The sequence below is a fragment of the Eretmochelys imbricata genome, chromosome 2 (assembly GCF_965152235.1).
Source record: "Eretmochelys imbricata isolate rEreImb1 chromosome 2, rEreImb1.hap1, whole genome shotgun sequence".
Lineage (NCBI taxonomy): Eukaryota > Metazoa > Chordata > Testudines > Cheloniidae > Eretmochelys > Eretmochelys imbricata.
This window is the reverse complement of record NC_135573.1, coordinates 142,611,439-142,624,662: the sequence shown is the minus strand read 5'-3', so window position 1 is coordinate 142,624,662 and position 13,224 is coordinate 142,611,439.

The following is a 13,224-nucleotide window of genomic DNA, read 5'->3' as shown; positions in this document are numbered from 1 at the left end:
TTTGTGTCTTTTGCTAGTTGCTCTTCAAATTCTTTTTTTGGCCTGCCTAATTATTCTTTTACACTAGACTTGCCAAAATTTATGTTCCTTTCTATTTTACTCACTTCAATTTGACTCCCAAGTTTTAAGAATGTCATTTTGCCTCTAACCACCCCTTTTACTCTGTTGTTTTAGACTTGATGGCATTTTTGGTCCCCTTACTATTTTTTTTTATTGGGGTGTTCTCAAGGTTCCTCCCCCACTGTGAACTCTAGGGTACAGATGTGGGGACCTGCATGAAAACCTCCTAAGCTTACTTTTACCAGCTTAGGTTAAAACTTCCACAAGGTACAAATTAATTTTATCCTTTGTCCTTGGAATATCCACTGCCACCACCAAACTCTAACTGGGTTTACTGGGAAACGTAGTTTGGACACGTCTTTCCCCCAAAATCCTCCCAACCCTTGCACCCCACTTCCTGGGAAAGGTTTGGTAAAACTCCTCACCAATTTGCATAGGTGACCACAGACCCAAACCCTTGGATCTGAGAACAATGAAAAAGCATTCAGTTTTCTTACAAGAAGACTTTTAATAGAAATAGAAGTAAATAGGAGTAAAGGAATCACCCCTGTAAAATCAGGATGGTAGGTACCTTACAGGGTAATTAGATTCAAGACATAGAGAATCCCTCTAGGCAAAACCTTAAGTTACAAAAAAGACACACAGACAGGAATAGTCATTCTATTCAGCACAATTCTTTTCTCAGCCATTTAAAGAAATCATAATCTAACGCATACCTAGCTAAATTACTTACTAAAAGTTCTAAGACTCCATTCCTGTTCTATCCTCGGCAAAGCAGCATACCAACAGACACAGACCCTTTGTTTCTCTCCCTCCTCCCAGCTTTTGAAAGTATCTTGTCTCCTCATTGGTCATTTTGGTCAGGTGCCAGTGAGGTTACCTTTAGCTTCTTAACCCTTTACAGGTGAGAGGATTTTTCCTCTGGCCAGGAGGGATTTTAAAGGGGTTTACCCTTCCCTTTACATTTATGACAGGTGAACGTATAGTTTGAGCCTCTATTGTGGTGTCTTTAAATAATTTCTATGCAGCTTGCGGGCATTTCACTCTTGTGACTGTTCCTTTTAATTTCTGTTTAACTAGCTTCCTCATTTTTGTGTAGCTCCCCTGTGATGGATTTCTTTGATATTTCCTCCCCCCACATACACACACACCACACAAATTTAATTACACTGTAGTCACATTACTGAGCAGTTCAGCTATACTGACCAGTTGGACCAGATGCCTGTGCGCCCCTTTGGACTAAATCCAGAACTGCCTCTTCCCTTGTGGGTTCCAGGACCAGCTGCTCCAAGAAGCAGTCATTAATGGTGTGTAGAAAGTTTATAAGAGCAATAAAACTAGCAAGACAGACTCAAGGGTAGATGAAGCACCTGAAACTGCTTTTAACTCATTTTATTTTGAACTGACTAGATTTCAAATCAATATCTCTCCCTTGTTTCCCCACCCCCTTGTGTTTTTGAAGAAATCTGAAAAAAATCCATTTATAAACAATTTTATTTATTGTTCATATTTTCTTTTTTCTCTCGCTCTCTTTCTTAGTTCTTTACTATTTGTTTTTAAAGAATGGATTTCCTCCTGCTGTGTATAACCCAAGTCACTGAAGTTGAAACCAGATACTGGAGGTTGGTATCATGTTGCTGGATACCCTCATCCCAAGAATACCTGCCACTAAAGTTTGGAGGGGAAGAGGTGTTGGGACCTGCCTACTACTTTCCTCATAAGCAAGTAGAAGGCTCTCCTTGAGAAAAAAATTCCTGTATTTAAAATAAAGGTCATGATTCATTCTGCTTGAAGGTCAGGTCATGATTCAGGGGAATTCTTATTTTAAACAAACTGGTTCAACTACACCTTATTAGAATCCTTTGTGAGATCATAATAATTTCTTACGCAACCGTTATGTCATGAACAGGATATTATTACTTCAGGAATAAGCAATATGCTCTTCTGATGAATTGGGATTATGTCTGTACAATTTCTAAATTCTGTGTGAGACTAGTAACCCTATGTGTCTGTCTCAGGCAGCAAATTCCCTGCTGAACGTGTTGCCTTTTGCATTCTCCATGGCCTATTTGCTTCCATTTTGGGTTCAGATTCCAAAGGCTGGGGACAAAAGAAAAACACTAGAGGGTAGATGACTTAAGAACACAATCATTCGAAATCTGTTCGCTATAGACAAAAATCTGGTCCCTGCGCAGAAGAACTGATTAGTAGCCCAAGGGAGGTCACTTTGGCAACAAAGTCACTTGGCAGAGGTTTGTGTTCATGTGGGGAAGCTGGGAAGAGTGTCACCTAACACAAAAGGGGCTGAATATTTTAAAAGTGCAGAAACTGGTCTGCCTAGGGGTTCATTTTCTCCAGTCCATGAAAGAGAGTGACCACTGACCATGTAAAAACCTGAATGAGGCAGAGGACATCCTGTGTGCCTTCCTAGACACGGATGGTCCCCAAGGATTCCCAAGGGAAGGGTAGGAGAGAAAGTGAGGGCATTGCAGTTTCAGATGTTTCTTGTTTTATATGATCTGTTCTCTCCTGTGCTTTACATGATTAAGTATTAAAGAACATAAATGTGTTAGACTATGCAAAGTGTATAGAACTCCATTAAAGTGCACTTTGGAACTTTTAATTTGTGCCAACAGGGTCTACACAGATCAGTTAGTGTGCAACATCTTAGTACATGGTAGAAATCACCCCTCCTCCTTCCGCCTGCCCACCCCTCCATACTGTTCATTGCTGTTCCATGTAGATAATCCCTTAGGATACTGTGGTGCCACAATAAAAATACTTAATAGAAAATATGTTCACACTTTGTGCTTTCCAAATAAGCCTTCACTTGGGTCTATAAAATCAAAAAAGTTCTGCTTGCTCTCATGTGAGCATTCACAGTTAACATATACATCAACCTCCACTGCTAAAAGGACACAGTCAAGGTATTTTTAATTGTTTTCATTTTTTAAAATTAAGCTTAAAACTCAACTTCTCTCTTACCTGTATTTTCCTTGTTCCCATATCCCATATGGTGGTTTTTTTATGATACAGTTGTGCATGAATACTATCTTCCTCACCCAATAATAATAATTTAAATATATGTATTAATATGTATACATACTTAGTCAAAAGATATAGAACAATATATACTATGTTATTAACAGCCTTAACAATGCCCTGCTAATGTAGGCTTCACAGTTCTATTAGCCTCGTTTTTCTTCTAAAAACTCAAAGGAAATTCAACATCTACCAGCCCTAGTGCAATTTCTAGTAGAATCCTTTGGAATAGTTCATGTGATCTCTTTAAAAATGAAATTGGTCAACTGGAGTTTCTGTTAGAAAAGAGATTCTCCTTTTTAAAATATCTACTGTATCCTTCCAAGACAATATTCTCAGGATGTCATTTTGTAATTTAATGAATATCTACAGACAATAAAAAACAATATACAAACAACGTATTACAAACAATTAACATTATTGTCAATGTCCTTCTAAATTCCAGAATGTTTTAACAACAAATGATTTGACAACCATGTCAGCAGCAGCAGATAAGTTTCCTGTATGCAGGGATACAAATTAAAAAGCAAGTTGATATGACATTTAAATCATAGGTTTCATATTACCCTAATATGTCCTCACTCTAACTTCACTACCTTTCATGTTATAAAAGAAATTATGGATTTCAGAGAAGTCTCAAGCTTTAGTGCCAATTACACTAAAGAGAAATATGACCATTATTACACAGTGATAAGTAGCAGATGGTTTGCTCATTTTGAGCAATGAAGAGTCAATTAGTTCAATAGGCTTCAGATCAGGCACTTACTTTTGTTCTTTCTCCAAGAAGATAAATTGGAGAAGATTCAGAGAAGTGCCACAAGAATGATTAAAGGATTAGAGAACCTTCCTTATAGTGATAGACTCAAAAAGCTCAATCTGTTTATTTTAAGAAAGAAAAGATTAAAGGGTGACTTGATTACAGTAAAGGGTGACTTGATTACAATCTTCAAGTACCTACATGGAGACCATATATTTAATAATGGCTTCTTCAGTCTACCAGAAAACTGTAACATGATCCAATGGCTGGAAGTTGAAGCTAGACAAATTCAGATGGGAAATAAGGCATATATTTTTAACAGGGAGGGTACTTAACCACTGGAACAATTTACCAAGGTCAGACTAGATGAGCCATTTGGCTTTTGAATCCTTTTGGCCTTGGAATCTATTAATATCTCACAGGTGACCCCCATCTCTATAAGAGATTGGACCAACCCCCTGGATTTAAACACCCCTGGATCTGAGCAAGAGACAAACAGAATCAGGAGTCAAATATTGCCGTTTGATTGGGGCCAGATGGCCTAATAAACTTATAAGTGAAATCACAGAACAAAGATGAACCCATAACCCAAATATGTCTATTTTATATTGCAGCAGAAATCTCTTTAAACAAAAGATTGTTTAATACTTTTATTTTAAGAAAAAAAAATCATATATTCCAAAACGGTTGAAAATGAAAGTCAAATGGGATTATAAGTATACCTAATATATACAAAAATATTGATACTAGGTCAGGTACATTAAATCATGAAATCCAAATGTAAAATTCTCTTACAGAAAATTACATGCTATGCACCTATTTGTCCTATTCACATCAGCACAATGTCTTGTTCTGTAGATAGGTTTGCATAATTCTCAGATTGATTCACACATTTAGCTTTGTGCATCTGTGTGGAACCCACTAGTTGTGTTCTGATGAAAACTCATAGGTTTAATATTCCATCTTCCTGATTAAAAATGTCCTAAGTATACACTGAATATACAACCCCAACAAGATATTAAATATATTTTAAAAGATATATTAAAATAAACTACCAATACAACAATAGCTGTTGGATATTTAAGAGCATCTTTTATTAAGAAATATTTCTCTTGCTGTCAGTTATATATAGAGAAAATAAAAATGTCTTTGCAATTCATGCTACGAGCTTGCAATGTCTGTTGTATAGTTGTTCACATAAGTATGGTTCATTGGTTAAGGTCAGGCATTTTGGCATTGATGAATTAATATTCCAAGTCAGAAGATGAGAATAACCAGAGCTTGGAATCTCTTAAGAATAAGTATAGCAAAGCTCGGAGGGATGGGGGGAGGATTGGGAGGATGTTGGGGAGATGATGCATCTAGCTCATGAGGTGGTTAGTTTAACCACCAATGAAGCAAGTGATCTCTCATTAGGACAGTGGTCCCCAACCTTTCTTGTGGGAACAGCATATTGGTATTCCCAGAAGACTGTGGCGGGCGCCTGACACCCCGCCGCCAAAATGCCGCCGCCGAGAAGCGACAGCGGAAAAAAGCATCACCGCTGAAATGTCGCAGAGAAATGGCAACACTTTTCAGCGGCATTTCGGCGGCGGGGTGTCCTGTGGGCACACAAAAATGCCCCAGTGGGTGCCATGGCGCCTGCGGGCACCGCGTTGCGGGCACCGCGTTGCGGGCCCCTGCATTAAGATGCAGCTGAGTAGCAGTACCTTGGGGCAGTGGTTCTCACTGGGGTACTCAGACGTGTTCCAGGGGATACATCAACTCATCTAGATACTTGCCTAGTTTTGAAACAGATTACACAAAAAAACTAGCGCAATCAGTACAAACTAAAATTTCACACAGGCAATGATTTGCTTATATTGCTCTATATACTCAAATGTAAGTACAATATTTATATTCCAATTACATTATTTTATAATCATATGGTAAAAATGAGAAAGTAAGCAATTTTTCAGTGATAGTGGCTGTGATGTTTTTGTGTTTTAATGTCTGATTTTGTAAGCAACTAGTTTTTAAGTGAGGTGGATCTTGGGGGTACGCAAGGCAAATCAGACTCCTGCAAGGGGTACAGTAACCTGGAAAGGTTGAGAGCCACTGTGTTGCGGGATACAAGAACAGATAGCCAGTGATTTTAAAAAATGGTACTGTATATCACTGCCCTCAACAAGAGTTACCAGAAAGCAGAAAAACTCTTGGTTGTTTGGTGTCAATCATTAAACTGGGTCAAAAAGGGAATATAAGTGTTCATGCATATGTATTTATACCACATCCATGGTGAAAATATCCATACAGATGATTCCTTTGTTTCTGAAATCATGTGACAAGCTTTATATTATAACTTGGATCTCCTCCCTGAAATCCAATAAGACCACAGTCCATACAAAAACAACCAACCACAAAGGACATATTTTGGCTCTTTTCAACCAAACTTTTGGAAATTTCTTTCACAACATAGTGGTGGGGCATGAAGTTTGGCCAGTACTCATTGCTGGAACAGGTAAAGGTTCATGGTCCACCACCCAATCATTCTGCCAACAGGAAGAGAACATATGACTACTTTATTCCATGGGAGAGGCAAAGGAATCCTCCCTTTCCAACTAGACAGAACACTTTTCTAGCCCTGATAGATCAAAAGTTGGGAACTTAATAGTTAAGTTCATTTTTAAAGCTTTGTATTATTTCATAGTTATGATGTTTCCTTTCCTTTGACTCCTGTACAGTTAGATAAATGGTAACTCAGGTTCTCATCCAGCAAAGCCAATGTTAAACTTAATCACATGCTTATGTGGTTTGCTGAATTGGAGCTAAGGCATGTGGTTTTACAGGTAGAGGAAAACAGTACCAATAAATAAGTTTAGAACTATAAAATAGAATATATATATACAAGATATACGTGGTATATGCTGGATATGTGGTGGTGTGGTAAGGTGTGTCATGAAGATTGCATGGGCACTTGTTTGGCAAGGATGGTTCATGGGTAAAGGTCAGGCATTTTGGTACTGATGAATTAATATTCCAAATCAGAAGATTAGAATAACCAGAGCCTGGAATCTCTGAAGAATAAGGATAGTAAAGCTCAGTGGGGGGGGGGAAAACACATCTAGCTTGTTTAGTAAGACCTTCATCACTCATTCATGGTTTCACCAAGCATGAGTAATGAGGTCCTTCTAAGCTCATGGCAAAAAAATCTTTCCTGTCTTCTTACATGTCATATTAAGGAGCAGCAGGAGCTTCGGCTGAGTTTGAATTATAAACTGAATTTTGCCATCCCACATACTCTAAAATCCACAAACTAACTTGTAATTTAGATCTGGGACTGATGTAGAATTTTTCTACTATATTTGCATTAAATTGGACAAAGGGATCCTGTTTTATGACATCCTTAAACTAAAGGTGCTGACTAGAATCTTCCTAGAGATGAAGCAAGGGACACTGGCCCTCTCCCTTTCTGCCAGGGGCTCTTCCATATCTCTAGAGATATTGGTGAAATTCTGGCCCCAGTAAAGGGCAAGTGAAATTTATCAGCATAATTATACAGTTCTACTTATACCGGTATAACTCCCCATGTGGACACACTTATTCCAGAATAAGGGTGCCTTTAGTTTATGTTGCTTGGAAGTGGTAATCAGTGGGAAAATTCCCATCATCTTCAGAGAGGCAGCATTTCACCCATTGTCCCTTTCAAAGGGCATGGCTACACTGCCCTACAGTTCAGATAATGAGAGCTGTGAATAGCAGTGCACGCCAAAATGCTGCACTGTCACTCCTCTGTGTGGATGCTGTGAGCAAACATAAAGGTCCCTGAGTTCTCACAAATTCAGTCCTCTTCAAACAGGATTGGATGACTGCAAATTAGGAACCTTTAAGTTCACAGCCGCAGTTTTCATGCCGGGGAGCGACAGAACAGCACTTTGCTGCACACTGCTCTTTACACCTCTCATAGTCTGTACAGAGGGCAGTGAAGCCGTTGTATCCAAAGACAGAGTTCTTCCAGCACTAGAGCTCCAGCAGTGCACCCTCTGCTCAGCATGACTCAGCCTTGTAAGATCCATTACTGAGCCCTTGATGTTGCAATCTATTTTGATTTTATTAAACTATGCATATCCGTGGATTCTTAGATATTAGAATTATGGCAGCCTTATAAATGAGGCAGATAGTCATAGGCCCACAGTCAGCAGTAGTACAATTGGAACTGAATTTGGTTACTCCGCTCTTCTTTAAATATTTGCTTTACTTCTCTCCCAGGCTTTAATTTTCCTGATATCTGCTGGGAGAGCAGTACAGCGGTGCACAGACAATCCAGGAAGTTTTTGGAAAGCGTAGGGGACAATTTCCTGGCGCAAGTGCTAGAGGAGCCAACTAGGCGGGGAGCTTTTCTTGACCTGCTGCTCACAAACCGGGAAGAATTAGTAGGGGAAGCAAAAGTGGATGGGAATCTGGGAGGCAGTGACCATGAGTTGGTTGAGTTCAGGATCCTGACACAGGGAAGAAAGGTAAGCAGCAGGATACGGACCCTGGACTTCAGGAAAGCAGACTTCGACTCCCTCAGGGAACAGATGGGTAGGATCCCCTGGGGGACTAACATGAAGGGGAAAGGAGTCCAGGAGAGCTGGCTGTATTTCAAGGAATCCCTGTTGAGGTTACAGGGACAAACCATCCCGATGTGTCGAAAGAATAGTAAATATGGCAGGCGACCAGCTTGGCTTAACGGTGAAATCCTAGCGGATCATAAGCATAAAAAAGAAGCTTACAAGAAGTGGAAGGTTGGACATATGACCAGGGAAGAGTATAAAAATATTGCTCGGGCATGTAGGAATGAAATTAGGAGGGCCAAATCGCACCTGGAGCTGCAGCTAGCGAGAGATGTTAAGAGTAACAAGAAGGGTTTCTTCAGGTATGTTGGCAACAAGAAGAAAGCCAAGGAAAGTGTGGGCCCCTTAATGAATGAGGGAGGCAACCTAGTGACGGAGGATGTGGAAAAAGCTAATGTACTCAATGCTTTTTTTGCCTCTGTCTTCACGAACAAGGTCAGCTTCCAGACTGCTGTGCTGGGCATCACAACATGGGGAATAGATGGCCAGCCCTCTGTGGAGAAAGAGGCGGTTAGGGACTATTTAGAAAAACTGGACATGCACAAGTCCATGGGGCCGGATGAGTTGCATCCGAGAGTGCTAAAGGAACTGGCGGCTGTGATTGCAGAGCCATTGGCCATTATCTTTGAAAACTCGTGGCGAACGGGGGAAGTCCCGGATGACTGGAAAAAGGCTAATGTAGTGCCAATCTTTAAAAAAGGGAAGAAGGAGGATCCTGGGAACTACAGGCCAGTAAGCCTCACTTCAGTCCCCGGAAAAATCATGGAGCAGGTCCTCAAAGAATCAATCCTTACATAAGAGGAAAGTGATCAGGAACAGTCAGCATGGATTCACCAAGGGAAGGTCATGCCTGACTAATCTAATCGCCTTCTATGATGAGATTACTGGTTCTGTGGATGAAGGGAAAGCAGTGGATGTATTGTATCTTGACTTTAGCAAAGCTTTTGACACGGTCTCCCACAGTATTCTTGTCAGCAAGTTAAGGAAGTATGGGCTCGATGAATGCACTATAAGGTGGGTAGAAAGTTGGCTAGATTGTTGGGCTCAACGGGTAGTGATCAATGGCTCCATGTCTAGCTGGCAGCCGGTGTCAAGTGGAGTGCCCCAGGGGTTGGTCCTGGGGCCGGTTTTGTTCAATATCTTCATAAATGATCTGGAGGATGGTGTGGATTGCACTCTCAGCAAATTTGCGGATGATACTAAACTGGGAGGAGTGGTAGATACGCTGGAGGGCAGGGATAGGATACAGAGGGACCTAGACAAATTGGAGGTTTGGGCCAAAAGAAATCTGATGAGGTTCAATAAGGATAAGTGCAGGGTCCTGCACTTAGGATGGAAGAACCCAATGCACAGCTACAGAGTAGGGACCGAATGGCTAGGCAGCAGTTCTGCAGAAAAGGACCTAGGGGTTACAGTGGAAGAGAAGCTGGATATGAACCAGCAGTGTGCCCTTGTTGCCAAGAAGGCCAATGGCATTTTGGGATGTATAAGTAGGGGCATAGCGAGCAGATCGAGGGACATGATTGTCCCCCTCTATTTGACATTGGTGAGGCCTCATCTGGAGTACTGTGTCCAGTTTTGGGCCCCACACTACAAGAAGGATGTGGATATTTTGGAGAGAGTCCAGCGAAGGGCAACAAAAATGATTAGGGGTCTGGAACACATGACTTATGAGGAGAGGCTGAGGGAACTGGGATTGTTTAGTCTGCAGAAGAGAAGAATGAGGGGGGATTTGATAGCTGCTTTCAACTACCTGAGAGGTAGTTCCAGAGAGGATGGTTCTAGACTATTCTCAGTGGTGGAAGAGGACAGGACAAGGAGTAATGGTCTCAAGTTGCAGTGGGGGAGGTTCAGGTTGGATATTAGGAAAAACTTTTTCACTAGGAGGGTGGTGAAACACTGGAATGTGTTGCCTAGGGAGGTGGTGGAATCTCCTTCTGTCAAGGTTCCTCCCCCACTCTGAACTCTAGGGTACAGATGTGGGGACCTGCATGAAAAACCTCCTAAGCTTATCTTTACCAGCTTAGGTCAAAACTTCCCCAAGGTACAAAATATTCCACCCGTTGTCCTTGGACTGGCCGCTACCACTACCAAACTAATACTGGTTACTGGGGAAGAGCTGTTTGGACGCATCCTTCCCCCCAAAATACTTCCCAAAACCTTGCACCCCACTTCCTGGACAAGGTTTGGTAAAAAGCCTCACCAATTTGCATAGGTGACCACAGACCCAAACCCTTGGATCTGAGAACAATGAAAAAGCATTCAGTTTCTTACAAGAAGACTTTTAATAAAAATAGAAGTAAATAGAAATAAAGAAATCCCCCCTGTAAAATCAGGATGGTAGATATCTTACAGGGTAATTAGATTCAAAAACATAGAGAACCCTTCTAGGCAAAACCTTAAGTTACAAAAAAGATACACAGACAGAAATAGTTATTCTATTCAGCACAATTCTTTTCTCAGCCATTTAAAGAAATCATAATCTAACACATACCTAGCTAGATTACTTACTAAAAGTTCTAAGACTCCATTCCTGGTCTATCCCCGGCCAAGACCAGCATACAGACAGACACACACCCTTTGTTTCTCTCCCTCCTCCCAGCTTTTGAAAGTATCTTGTCTCCTCATTGGTCATTTTGGTCAGGTGCCAGTGAGGTTACCTTTAGCTTCTTAACCCTTTACAGGTGAGAGGAGCTTCCCCTGGCCAGGAGGGATTTCAAAGGGGTTTACCCTTCCCTTTATATTTATGACACCTTCCTTAGAAGTTTTTAAGATCAGGCTTGACAAAGCCCTGGCTGGGATGATTTAATTGGGTATGGGTCCTGCTTTTGAGCAGGGGGTTGGACTAGATGACCTCCTGAGGTCCCTTCCAACCCTGACATTCTATGATTCTTTACCTCCTATTATTATACTATATTATTATACCTACAATATTATTCATTCACAACCCTAAATGTGCATTCTGAAAATGCTAGCCGATATTTCTTCAACTCGGAAATGGATTATATGAATAACTAGTATGCATGAAGAAGAATACTGTATGGGAAGTATCCTGCCAATGCTCAGTTTTCTATTTTGTCTACCTTACTGAACTCTCATTAAAAGTATCATGATCTCAGATTAAACTATCCCACTTTATTAGTTGTGTTTCACACATCCATTCCACGTGGTAAATCAGAAGGAACCTAGGGCTTATTATATTTCATGATAATAAATTAAAAATGATCATTCTTCAATTTTGGCATCTAATAAATGCTGTATTTTGGGGTTTAAAATACTGTCACTATTGAACAACATTGAAAAAAGGAACTAGATATGTATTTGTTGGGATAAGGATGTTTCCCTATCCGAAGAAATGCATATCTCAGATATCCCAGATTCCTGTTTAATCTTTATTCAAATATTTCTTTATCTTACTCATCCCTAGATGGCAATGTAAGAAACATAATATTACACTCTGGTACATCTGTGATAGGCATTTACACCCTGCCTCCCTCCCCCACCCCCCAATACACACACTGCATATTCTAGAAGATATTTTGTTATTGTGAGTAAGTTTCTCCATCAAATATTATTGAAGGAGATTAATTTTCTATCAAGGGGCTATTTTTGATTGGGCAACAGCATGACAATTGGTTTGAGTGAGAAAATAGAGTGCATCATACAAGGTGAATAAATAGATTTAGAAACTTTAAAATTCCCCTTCCTTTCTTTCCCCAAATGAATGGCTCCAATAACTTCAATAGGTATTGTGACAAAGTTCTCCTCTACCTTGGTGGATCTTGCGCTTATTGGCAGATTTGCTTGCCTTGGAGCTTCACGGCAGCCCTCAGTTTGGCCGTTTTCATGAACCCACAGTCCAGATCAACACCTCCTGTGTCTGACCAGGAGTTGGGGGTTTGGGGGGAAACCGGGCCTGCCCTCTACTCCGGGTTCCAGCTCAGGGCCCTGTGGAATGCAGCTGTCTAGAGTGCCTCTTGGAACAGCTGTGTGACAGCTACAACTCCCTCGGCTACTTCCCCCTGGCCTCCTCCCAACACCTTCTTTATCCTCATCATACCTTCCTCCTGGTGTCTGATAATGCTTCTACTCCTCAGTCCTCCAACAGTATGCATTCTCAGCTCCTAGCGCCTCTTGCTCCCAGCTCCTTACACACACACACACCACAAACTGAAGTGAGCTCCTATTTAAACCCAGGTGCCCTGATTAGCCTGCCTTCATTGATTCTAGCAGCTTCTTGATTGGCTGCAGGTGTTCTAAACAGCCTGTCTGTCTTAATTGTCTCCAGAAGGTTCCTGATTGTTCTAAAACCTTCCCTGTTACCTTACCCAGGGAAAAGGGACCTACTTTACCTGGGGCTAATATATCTGCCTTCTATTACTCTCCTGTAGCCATCCGGCCCAACCCTGTCACGGTATATTTGGTTTAGAAAGCAGTCTGAACTAATGAACCATTAGAAAATACATACACTTTTCTCTGAAGAGACCTGAACCAGTCCCATCTTTGACTAATCATTCACATGCAGTTGTTATGGCTACCTAATTAGTCTGTGTCTTTGCTTTTTTTGTGCAAGTACATTTGGAAATAGTGAAATTCATTAGGATTACATTATAGGAGGAAATCAAAGATACTGTATATGCAATATGTTACAATATTAATAATTAAAATAGCTATAGAATTATTCCAATAACAAGGCATTTCATTTCTAAGAACTTTCTTGCATTAACTTTTTAAAATTAGCTTAGTTAATTTTATTAATATTTGGTTAAA